Genomic DNA, 13,440 nt, shown 5'->3' with positions numbered 1-13,440 from the left:
GGATGGAAACGAGGGTGTGTAGGAAGGGGGGAGAGAGAGGTGCTTTCCCCTCATAGCCTATTACGGAAGCTTATTGTGGAATTCCTTTACTGCCCCCATGCTCCCCAACTACCCCAGGGGAAATACACCTTCCCTGCTTCCGAGAGGGGCTCTAACTAGAACCCCATGACCATGCTAATCCCATTTTCCCCTCGTTCACTCTACTTGCTGTCGGCTATGCACTGAACTGCATTTCCCCCCCAAATCACATGTTGATGCCCTAACCCCCAGTACCTCTGAATGTGACTGTACTTGGAGATGGGGCCTTCAAAGAAGTGGTTAAGTTAAAATGAGGTGAGCCACCTTTAGGGTGGGCCCTAATCCTATCTGACTGGTGTCCTTATAAGACGAGATTAGGACACGGACACAGACGCAAACAGAGGAAAGGCCACGTGAGGACACAGCCAGAAGGCGGCCATCTACAAGCCAAGGAGAGAGGCCTCAGAAGAAACCAAACCTGCTGACACCTTGATCTTGGACTTCCAGCCTCCAGAGTCGTGAGACAAATTTCTGATGTTTAAGCCACCTGGTCTGTGGTATTTTGTATGCAGCCCTAGCAATTTAATATGCTGGCAAAAGAACAAAAATCCTGGGAACTCTCTCTAAGCTTCTGTTCCTCATCTGTAAATTAGGAATATTTGTTTCTGCCTTGCGGGGCTCTTGTAAGGGTTAGGATCACAAATGACAAGGCACCTGGAGCAGGGTCTAACGTAGAGCAGGCGTGTGCTAAATAATTGTGAAAGTTAAGATTGTTGTTACTATTATTAGAGATCAATCAATGTGTATGTGTTGCTTATGGGTGGTCCCTACCAAATGTACCTAGAATCTCTACCCATTGATTTGATGATTTAGCACCAAAGAATTTAGTGTTTTAGGCAACCCTGGAGATTTCACCCTCTCTGGGCCACCAGGCTACCCAACTCCAGGGGGCACATTTATTCCCTAAACTGACTCCTCTTCATAACTTTACATCCTCACCTATTTCACAGAAAGTCAGTATCACATAATAGCCATTGACAAGACAAAGCTTTGTTGAAAGTCTAAGATAAATTATATCCACGAGGCTACTCACCTTCATGTCAAACTCTAATAAATTGGTCAGGCATGATTTTGCTCTGATATAATCTGTTTTCTTTCCCCCAAAGAGATCATCTTTTTAAAGGATTGGTGATTCTATCTTCTCGCATATCTGTGCCATGTGACACACGGGAGAAGTGAGGCCTGAACAATGAGCCTTTTTTGTGTAGTAGGATTTCCGAGGACACTGTGACCACAGGTAATGATGGGTTACATCCTTCACTAACAGTCCTGGCCACTGAGGTACATTTAGTTTGCTTGTCCTTGAAAGTACTGGACTTTGACCACCTCTGAATTTTAACCTCTAATCTGATTAATTAGAATCTCCCTAAAAGTTCTCCCCACCAGCACTGGCTCAGATCATGGCCACACACCACTTCTTTACCTTAATATCTCTAAATGAAAGGACCCTCTTAGCCCTCAGTTTCTGATGGCCCCAGATTCTCTGCCTGAGTTTCTCCTTTTGGACATAACTTTCTGTAAACACTCAGGCCCTGCAAAGTTGGCTCACCCCAGCAGCTATTTCAGATTTGTCCTCTCTGTTTAAATGAGATGATGTACAACAACACTCAGTGAACCATGACACCAGAGATAAATGTACAGCTTTACATTAAATTACTGTTTTTCAACTTTTAATATTCTCTCATTCCTGACTGATAACTTGACCCCAGGATTTTCTGGTCATGAAAAGTGAATTGTCTTCATTTACACAGCTGCCGTTCGCGGTCCCTGATAACGACTTTCCTCCATGTCTGTCGTCTTTTCCTTCCACCTGGCCTCAGGAGAGCAGCACACCCACTCTCCCCAGGGCCAACAGCTTTCTACTAAACTCCTGTGCAGTGTCTGCCCTCACCTCAGAGGACCTTCCTCTCACAGCTTTCTCGGCTTCTCCCTCCCACCCACAGGCTCCTTCCTGACATTACAAAATCATCTTCTCCTGAGCTCATGCCCTTCCCTAGCTGACCATCTCTCATGGCCAAAATTCTCTTTTTTAAAAAAATTAAATTAAATTAAATTTTAAGAGTTGTATTGAGATATAATTGACATATAACATTGTGTTAGCCTAAAGTGCATGACGTTGATTCGATACATTTATGTATTATAATATGATGACCACAGTAGTGTTAGCTCACATCCGTGTCTCATCATGTAATTAGCATTTCTTTTTTCTGGTGGGAACAATTAAGATCTAGACTCTTAGCAACTGTGAACTTTATAATACAGTATAGTTGACTATCATCTCTATGCTGTGCCTTAGATCTCTAGGACTTATTTAACTATTGGTTGCAAGTCTGTACCCTTAAGTAATATCTCCCCAGTCAATTCCTTGCCCCCCAGCCACTGGTAACCACATTCTGCTCTGTTTTTATGATTTTGACTTTTTTAGATTCCACACATAAGTGAGACCATAGAGTATCTATCTTTCTCTGTCTGACTTACCTCACTCAGCAGAATGCCCTCAATGTCCATCTACGTTGCCTCAAATGGCAGAATTTCCCCCCCTTTTCACAGCTGAATAATATTCCATTGTGATAATGCACCACATCTTCTTCACCAAGATTCTTCGTCGCAAGGTTCTTTCCCACCACCGCATCTCGTAGCCACTCACTCCCTCGAGCATGTCTGAAGTCTGATTGCCGGCCCACCTCTCCACCAAACAAAACGCTCACTTCCAAGGCCCAAGATGGACCCCCTGGGCAAACTCCCACCCCCACTGGGAGGGAGGCAGAAGAAGCACAAGGCTATGAGCAGGAGAATGAGTGACCTGGCCTGGCTGAGACACCTGGCCTCTTGGGAAATTGCAGAATCACACAGCGAATCTCCAGGCGGTCCAGAGGCACCCGGAGGTCAATCACTGGCTTGCTGGAGGTGTCACCTCCTTCCCCTCTGTTACCCACGACTTCCTCCACCCCAAATGTGCCAGCCCACCTGGCTCATCTCCGTCTCCTCCAAGTCTTCCCCAACTTTCCCCCAGTCTAAGCAAGCCCCTCCTCAGCATCTTCCCACATCCATCAGAGACCCCCCAGCCAAGCACTCTGCACTGCCCCACCGCACTGACGAGTGCCACTGAATACCCACCTTGGGCCAGGCCATCACTCAACTATTCTGTCCGCACAACAACCCCACAGGTTAGGTACAGTTGCCATCCTCATTCCCATTTCACAGGTGAGGAAACTGAGTCCCAGAGAGGATAAACTTTCTTTCCAAGGGTGTCCCTTTTAAAAAGTAGCAGAGCCAGAACTCGATGGTGAGGAATCAGGCTCCACTGAGCATATCCTGCCTCATGTCTGTATCTGCTCCCCTCTTGCCATCTGTGTTCACTCAACTGTGGGGCCCTAGGGCACCCACACCCCGGCCCACCCAGGGCAACCTTAGACTGGAGGGGCCTGTCCTCTTCCAGAGATCTTCCAAGCTGTCTCGAGAAGACCTTGACATTCACACCTGAGGCCCCGACCCCTCACTCTCCATCCTGGATTCTGCTTCATCCTCATTTCCTTCCCCATCAAAGCCAGCAATGCTGCACCCACTTCCCCTGCTGAGTTGTCACCATTGGAGAGAGACCCAACTTTGTCCCCAAGAGGAAGAAGAGAGGAGCAGTTCTGCCACAGTCTCCAAGTGGACTGCCCAGGTTGTTGGCTGTGTGGTTTAGGGCAGGTTACTGAACCTCTCTGTGCCCTGGACCTCACATCTGTAAAATGGGCATGATAACAGTACCTCCCTCCTGTGAACGTTGTAAGGATGAAGTAGCACTGAATAAGCATTAGCTCTTCTTATTTGTACTCCTGTGGTCTAAGGAACTACCCCTTCTCTTAGAGGTAATATTTCAGTAGGAGGCTCTTAGAGGCAGACAACACTTGGAGAGATAAAGAAATGCATCTCTAACAGCAGAATTCCAGACACCCTCGAAGGCCAAGGGTCTCTGCACCCTCCAAATCATATCACCAAGGCAGCTGCCCATGTGTCCTGACCATGCTCACGGCCCAGCAAGAGCCAGCAAGCTGGTTGGCACAAAGTGGCCAGTCGCCTCGCTAACACTGGCTTAAGGTTTTCATTAGTCAGATGTGAGCAGAGGGTGTTCCTGTACCACTTAAATGAGCTCCGTGGAAGATTCACCTCCACAGTGGTGACCACCACCCAGAAAAGTAACAAGGGAGGGGCAGGGCCCAGGCCCCAGCCATCTTGTTAGGCCTTGCATGAATCCTGGCCAGGAGGTGGGGAGCAGGGCAAGAAGGGAGCTGTGCAAAGGGAGCGCGAACAGCTCTGGTGTCTTTTTCTTTTTCTTTTCTTCTTTTTTTTTTTTTTTGCTATGCACATTTGGAGCTGTTACCGGTCTCAGTCGCGACATCTTTATTGATTCCACAGGCTCCAGGACCAGAGCATGATGAATATCGCTTTTCCACTGGGGCTGAAGTCACACGGCCAAAAGAGTGAGGCAATCATCCAGAAAACAAAATTGTTTTTGTCTGAATGTGCCATTGGAGACGCTCTGAAAAACAGGCTCTTCAGGTGATTATAGAGCTTAAGCAAAGCCAGGCTCTTGCTTGAATTATCCACATAATTGCCTTAGTTCTCCAGTTTGTCCACGCAGATGGGACCTCGTAAATCACCGGCTCGCCTAAGGGAGCACGTTTGAAGTCAAGCAATGATAGTAATGATGCCAATTTAATAAAGGAAGAGCTAGGCTCTGCTGAGCACTCAGCTGCAGCAACAGCCTAGGGTTTGTTTAAAGATTTCCTATGACAATGGGTTTCATGGATGTTTTTGTCACTGGTTGTCCATGATGATCCTGGAAGGTAGAATTCCCACCTTGAAGATCATCCTGGTCCCTGAACCAAGCTTGTCATCTTGGATGGCTTCCCGCTTGCTGGGAGATCCCTCGTCCCCTCACTGCAGGAGGTGTCCACGGCAGGCCAGTTCCTGAGGTCAGCCGTCTGGGCCATGTTGACCAAACTGGACACCGTCTTCTTGCAGAGTTAGCGCACTTCCCCTGAGATCCCCCTCTTGTCCCTGCCTTTGGCTAACCAGGCAGATTACCCCCTTGGGCATCAGAGCATCTGAGTACATATCTGCCTCTACCAAGGCCACAATAAAAAAACAAGTGGCATGGCAAAACGGAAGCATTCAAGGTGGGGATATAGGGGTAATTACAAAGGTGTGGGCAGCTGAGCATAACTGCTGGGGGGGGGGGGGTGCAGGAATCCCAGGTTAGCAACATTGGTGCTCTCACGCATGGCCCCTCCATCCACCTGCTGGATGGGGAAAGGAGAGGTCCCCAGAATATGCAATGTGAGGGTCATGTGGAGTGGACCATCTTGAGAGGAGTTGTGAGGGACAGAGCCAGCCAAGACCACTTTACAAGGACGGGCCAGGGGAGTCAGACCATGGTGCCAACCTACTCCCTGCCTCTGGTCTCAGGTTGGGCTCCCTGCTATAGCGCCAAACCCAACCAGAAGGCAGGCTCCATGATCCCATCCATGCGCCATATAGGTCAGGCCCCCAAGGCAGAGATCAGGGTAGAGGAAGGCGAAGAGAGAACATAGCAGGGTAAAGAGAAGGCATTCCCCAAACATAGCAATCAAAATTCAATTATAAAAGGAACCCAATTTGGAAGTTCAGAATTGAATGTCCTTCGATGTTTAACCACATCTTATAACCCAACAAGAGTCAATTGATGTAAAACCTAGAACCTGCTGCCTTGACTAGGCTGAGGTGATACTTTGACTTTGGGTCTGATAAATTATTATAACCCTGGGAAAGTATAGAAATTACTATCTTGTATAGTCACTGCAACCTCAGGAATGGATAAAAGTAAACATAAGTAGAAAGATAATAAAGTAAACAAATTAGGTCCATGATTCTAGTACTTTTATCATTGTTTTAAGTGTAATTGTAACAAAGTTTCATTATCATTGTAATAATATTCAAATTTTTTGAAGCATGTAAAAGAATCCAGTACAGTAGGCTTGTGATTTTAATTGGTGATTAGGAAATTTTGAAAAAAGAAGTTTGTACTCAAGTTTAAATATCAGGGAACTTTAAAATTTGTAAATTCCTAGGTTTTATGTTATTGGTTGGGTAAGTGGCATTTGAAGAACAATATTTAATAGGCTTATGAGATTAATAAGCTGTGTGTTCAATTAATCATACATAGTATTGTTCTTTGTGCTCAAACCTGTTGGATATTTGCAAAGGCATTCTCCTCTTACCAAGGACCTAAGAATATAAGCTCCAAGCTAAGCCCCACCATGTCCATGAGGCTTTCATTGATCCCTCTAGGAATTTCTCATCTCCTAATTCTTTAGCTGCTAGACCTTCTTTTTGGGTCTCTGCTGTGTAACTAAGCTTTTTCCGTCTTGTTATTTGGGGTATATATGCCTTGACTCCCCAACTAGACTCTAAACTCTTTGAGAGACAAGCACTTCTCTTGAAACAATCTTCATTTCTTTTTCATTCTCCATTTCTCCACGCCCAGCGCTAGACACATATTAGGTACTTAACACATGCTCATTATTTGGGTGGTTTCAGATGTGTGGAATGATTGTGTTACACTACAGATACCCCAATAAACAAAATCAAAGTTTTTGTCAAGGAAAGAGTTAATATAGAGGACCCAGATATGGCCTGCTTGAGTATGCAGTAATGGGAGTGTTTTATCAGGACTTTCCTAACTTAAAAATACTTTCTCAATTCTAGGATGAGAGCTATACCCTTGTCTCACTTCACCATCACCATCATGCACAAAGACCCTTTCAGAGCCGTGAACTTTTCAGACTCTGTGATTCTCTAGAGGTATAAGACATAGCCTCTTCTTTTGAAGAGGCTCAAACCTTGTTAGCAGAATTCATCTATTAAGAAAATGTCTGATGAGTACCTACTGTGTGCCCAGCAGTGTCCTGGAGACACAGCAGGGAAAGAAGCAGAGTCTCCGCCCCTTAGAGAGTCATGATCTCACAAAACAACAATACCATGTAGCACGTGCTCAGTGAGAACAGAATGAGTGACCATAAGCGCTCTAGGACTTGAGAAGGATGCCACTACTGAGCAACAGAGTGATCAGGTTAAGCTCCATGAAAGAAGGGGCAGGGCGGCAGGGTGGGCCTTAGGGAGTCAAGAGGGGTGGGTGGAGGGGGATGCATTCTTACTGTATTGGAGTGAACAACATAAGGGAGGTAGAAATTGATTTCTGTTTTGGCCATGTAACACGTGTGCCACTGTCACATCAGGGGTAGATGTGGAGAGTAGACCTATATAGCGATGGTATGAGTAGACCAGAGCTAAACAAGGACAATCTCGGAAAGAAGTTCAGAGTATCAAGGGATGAGAATAGATCCATGGGTGGTACAACAATAGTGTGATGTGATAGATAGTGTGATGTGATGTGATGTCTAGTGTTTTTAGACATTTCTCCAAAGAAGACATACGGATGGCCAATAGGTGCATGAAAAGATGCTTAACACCACTAATTATTAGAGAAATGCAAATCAACAGTACAATGAGGTACCACCTCACACCAGTCAGAATGGCCATCATTAAAAAGTCTACAAATAACAAATGCTGGAGAGGGTGTGGAGAAAAGGGAACCCTCCTACACTGTTGGTGGGAATGTAAGCTGGTGCAGCCACTATGGAAAATAGTATGGAGGTTCCTCAAAAAACTAAAGATAGAATTATCATATGATCCAGCAATCCCATTCCCGGGCATATATCTGGACAAAACTACAATTCAAAACGATACATGCACCCCTATGTTCATAGCAGCCTTATTCACAATAGCCAGGACATGGAAACAACCAAAATGTCCATCGACAGAGGAGTGGATAAAGGAGATGTGGTACATATATACATGTACTCAGCCATAAAAAAAAGAATGAAATAATCCCATTTGCAGCAACATGGTTGGAACTATAGATGATCATACTAAGTGAAGTAAGTCAGAAAGAGAAAGACAAATACCATATGATATCACTTATATGTGGAATCTAAAATACGACACAAATGAACCTATCTACAAAACAGAAACAGACTCACAGACATAGAGAACAGATTTGTGGTTGCCAAGGGGTAGGGGTGGGGGAGGGATGGACTGGGAGTTTGGGGTTAGCAGATGCAAACTATTACATATAGAATGGATAAGCAACAAGGTCCTACTGTATAGCACAGAGAACTATACTCAATATCTTGTGATAAACCATAATGGAAAATACTTTTTTAAATGTATATAATGTATAACTGAATCACTTTGCTGTACAGCAGAAATTAACACATTGTAAATCAACTATTCTTCAATTTAAAAAAAAAAAAAAAACTAGTGTTTTTAGTTCCAGACATTCCTTTTCTGCTCACCAGCTACTTCTCATATTCTGTAAATTGGGGTATTCCAAAGTTAGGAATTTTTAATTTGATCCAGCCAAGGTGTAAGGTCGGGGTGGAGATATGTGATGGTGGGGGTGGAGCATGGCGTGGGAAAAGAATGACAGAAATGTCCCAGAGGGCTGGGGAGTCCATGTGCAAGGCACTGTTATTCTTTAGGATTCTTCCCATGAGGATTCCTGAAAGGGGGTGAGCCTGGGAGGGTGCTTCCATGCCAAGCATAAGTACTGGAGAAACAAAAGTGGGGTGGCATGTCACCAAGCAAATGGGCCAGTCCTGTTTCACAATTTCCCTGCACCCACATTAATTCTGAGAGTAGCTAGATGTTTCCCATGTGCCCCAGAATGGCACAGAGGTGATGGACGGAGAGCCAGCCCTGACAAGAGCTTGCGGGGGGGTGGGGGGGCAGAAGGACAGTGTGGTGACATACATTGCTGAGGACAGGGACCTGACAGGAGTGACAGAAGCCTCGGGGTGTGCCAGTGTGCATGGAAGATAATGGGTCATAACCAGTTTCCAGCCCCCTCCTCGCAAAAAGAACAAGGATCCCAGGGCAAGGGGAGAGCAGGGCAGTGGGCAAGGATTTGAGATGACCCTGAGTTCGCTGACATTTCAGTTTCCACCATCTGGCAAAACAAGATCTTGAAACAGAAGGTAAAATCAGTGTGTTTGTTTTTTTTAATTAAAAATAATGAACATTTCTGAGTTCAGGATTTGAGATTTGTGCCACATTTTTAAGGCTAAAAGAAAAAGTAGAGACTCTGAAAGAGACACAAGAAGGCAGGACAAAAACCAAGAGAGAGGGAGATGGGTGTCACAGGAATCAGGGGAGAAAGGAGGTCCACAAAGTGTGAGTGGTAGTGTGGACACCAATGCCAAAAGAACCAGAGATGAGCCACAGTTTGCATAAGGAGGTTGTGAGAAATGAGGCGGTGATCTTTCAAGGGACAGAGGCTACACGTACAGTGCTTCTCTCAACTTTACCAGCTGCCTGTGTCTGCAGCATGTCCTGCAGCTTGAGCTTCAGGGGATACTGTTGCATGCATTCTTCTTCAGAGAGGCTGGTGCTCTTCTTCAGGGCGCCAGGGCTCTTCTTTAGGAAGACTGCTACTCTAGTTCATAGACCATTTAGCCCTTCTTTGAGCCTGAAACAAAGCTCATTGTCAGCAAGTTTGACCAGGCACAGAATATAACAATATATTGAAAAGCAAACATGGAGAAGATTTTGCCCTGTTTTGGGGTCCTAGAGAACTTTGAGCCACCATGATCCTTCAAGACCAGTATGGAAAGCTGCTTAAATACAATCTTTTAAAATGGAAGGTGCAAGGGGAGGTCAGGTAAGCCTAGAATAATCATTAACTCATTGATCCGATGTGGCCACCAGAATTGGTCATTGTGCTGCAATGACTAGTTTCAATGAGATACCCACTGATTATCTGTATAACTTTGGGCAAGTCACTTACTTTTCTGGGTCTCACTTTCCTCCTGTAGAAAGGAGACATTCTACATTCTTGGAGATTTCTTCTGCTCTCCCAACCATTTTCAGTGCTTTCTCGTTGTCTATTGTCATATTACTGTTGAATCCAAAGTACTAGAACTGTTGATTTGCCAAACCATAAGAAGATATTTTCCAGCTGGGGTAGATCTGATGAAATGGTCACTCTTGTTGGTGGGAATGTGATTCTAGAGGACAATTTGGCAATAAGTATCAGAAGCCTTGAAAATATTGTACCTTTGACTCAGTGATCACATTTCTAGACCCAGGAAATAATCATGGACAAGTGAAAAGATATGTAGTCAAGGATAGATGTTCATTGCCATGTTATGGATAATAGGAGAAAACTGGAAACAACCTAAATATCAAATAATAGAAGATGATTACATAAATTATGATAATTCTATTAGTATAATAGAATATTATGTATAAAATTATACATAACATTACACTGTACATGAATATTTAGTAACATGGGAAAATGTGTACAATATTCAGGACATTTGGTTACAGTGAGATCTGATTTTTGGAACATTACTGTTCCATTTATATGAATAAAAAATAAAGGAGAAGGATGTAGCCTAAATATTTACAAGACTATTCTTTAGGTGTGAGGATAGAAACCATCTTAATTTTCTTCTTTGTGCTTCTGCATTTTCTGCAATCAATGTGAACTGTTTGTAATCAGGTTTTTAAATACATTTTTATGGAGGGCACCTTGCACCTAGGCCCTCTTCATATCTTGATGCCAGTTAATGTCTCAGAAATATGGCAGTAAATACTTCATCACCAAATGGTCTTTTGTCTCTGACTGGCTCTGAGCCTTTTGGAGTGTGGTTTTCATGGATGGTGGGGAGACTTAGGTGGGTTTTGTTGAGATGGTTGTGGGGGTTTTGTGGGGAAAGGTGAGACTCTGGGGGTAGAAGGACAGAGTGAAGAGGGGTCAGTAGTAGCTCAGTCTCTCCCTCTTTCCACCTGTAATGCCAACAGCCCACATCCAAGTTCAGCAGAAAAACTTCCATCTATACAAACAAGGAGCAGCGAGGGTGTTTGCCCATGAGGATTATGTAACTGATGATGTCTCTGTACACAAAATTAAAAAGCATTACTTCCACATGCCAGCCTTGGAAGTAGCTCCCCTCTCTAGAGGACTGTCAGCATTCCTGGCTTCAGAAGACATGCTGCACCTTTTCCCCCATATTCTATTGGTTACAAGCAAATGGCCAAGGACAAGTTTCTCTCCAGACTCAAGGCAAGAGGAACCAGACCCCATCTCTTGGTGGCAGAGTGGCAAGGCCGTGTTGCAGGAGAGTATGCAGGATATGACGTGTGTTGCATCTGTTTTGGTGCAAGGCCTTCTCGAAAAGAACAGCTGATGTCTGTGGAGATGATGATATATAGGCCTGGCATTACCAAATCTTCTACTTTTTCAGGAGTAGCCTGCAAAAATCTTGATTTTTATCTGAAATCTCTTATTTTTTTTAATGTCAACAACTAATTCTGAACACTACAAAGCCATTGTCCAATGTCACTTCATATAGTGTCTCCTTTTATCTCTGTATGAAAGTGCCTGTCCCTTCTCTAAGTGGTAGCATTTTTATTTACCATGGTAAAAACAAGTTTTCAACCTTCAGTATGGAATGGGGGGAAAGGTGAGAAGTAGAATGTCACTTAAAGAGTCTGTCACACAGAGTGAAGTAAGTCAGAAAGAGAAAAACAAATACCATATGCTAACACATATATATGGAATCTAAAAAAAAAAAAGGTCATGAAGAACCTAGTGGCGAGACGGGAATAAAGACACAGACCTACTAGAGAATGGACTTGAGGACATGGGGAGGGGGAAGGGTAAGATGTGACAAAGTGAGAGTGGCATGGACATATATACACTACCAAATGTAAAATAGATAGCTAGTGGGAAGCAACCACATAGCACAGGGAGATCAGCTCTGTGCTTTGTGACCACCTAGAGGGGTGGGATAGGGAGGGTGGGAGGGAGGGAGATGCAAGAGGGAAGAGATATGGGAACATATGTATATGTATAACTGATTCACTTTGTTATAAAGCAGAAACTAACACACCATTGTAAAGCAATTATACTCCAATAAAGAGGTTAAAAAAAAAAAAGAGGGATAATGCTGAAGTCAAGAGGAAGATGAAGTTGATGAAGTAAACCAAAGAAGGACCAGGGTTCTAGAGGAGAGAATAACAAAGCAGGTGAGGTCATCTCTTACGCTCTTCCTTGACTGGAAGAGGGGCCATGTCTTCTTTTCCAAAGGGAAAGAAAGGAGGAGGAAAAGGGAGTGAAGGAAGGCTCATCCCACGGGAAACAACACTTTGCTGAGTGCAGATCACATTCCAGGCATCGTTCAGGCGCTCTTTCAGACCTGGGGGCATCAGAAAGCCCAGTCAGGTGACTTCGTGGTGCTTATCTTCTCATGGACTGCCCTGTCTCCTCACAGGGCCCAGGTACGTGCTGAGAATGAGATGGGAGGTGGTGAGGGCACTGAGGGCTCAGAGGAGGCCAAGGGTAGGAGCAGCTGCTGGGGACAGAGGGCCGGGAGCTCTCTGGAGTTGATCATCTGCCCTGCAGAGATTCCCAAGACCACCCCGCAAGCAGGCACCCACGAGCAGGGATCTTCTGAGGCTTGGGAGCAAGAACACGGGAACACTTAACATGGTCCTGGGTTGAAGATTAGGGCAGAGGAAGGCCAGTGGAGTGAGGTCTGAGTGGCCTTTAAGTGGTGTGGCTCCAGGGGAGGCCAATGGAGCCCAGGGTGGGGACGAATGCTCTGGGGCACGGCTCCTCTCAGGAGGCCAGAGGAGGGAACGGCTATGACTGAGCCCAGAGGACACGCCCATCTGCCAGTTCTGCCAAAGGTCAGCAATGTGCCTGTGGCCCTGGCTGGCCGAGTGATGCGTCTATCCAGTCATGAGATGATGGGTGCTTGTATCTCTGAGAAGTTAACCCCTAAGTACTCAAATGACACTTTAACATACAGAATTGATGGTGCTAACCAACTCTTCATTTAAAAGGAGAAATAAACTGTTCATGTGACCTTTGTATTTATTCCAATTATTAAGGACCCCAAGAAAAATGAAAAGCTGCAATTTAACTGAGCAGAAATACATTCTGCAGCCTTATAACAAGCTAGGGCTTTATTGAAATTCCTGTTTTTCTAAGAGATGAGCAGTTAGAACCAGGCTGTAACAGAACAGGCAAAGATTCACAGGAAAGAATATTAGAAAGCATCACTAAATGAATAAAAAAGGACTAAACATACACTAAAGCTCAAAAGCAAGAGAAAAATTTTTCTGAGCCTACAGACAGTGGATAATCAAGTCAGTTCTCTCTTGGATACCTTATGTAAAAGGATTCAGAAAGTTGCTTAGTTTCTGTGAAATGAGGTGTACCTTCCGAAATTTCATTTCCAAACTTAAATTTGAACCTGGAATAAA

This window comes from Balaenoptera musculus, chromosome 4 (genome assembly GCF_009873245.2).
Source record: "Balaenoptera musculus isolate JJ_BM4_2016_0621 chromosome 4, mBalMus1.pri.v3, whole genome shotgun sequence".
NCBI lineage: Eukaryota > Metazoa > Chordata > Mammalia > Artiodactyla > Balaenopteridae > Balaenoptera > Balaenoptera musculus.
Note: the sequence above shows the minus strand (reverse complement) of the source record.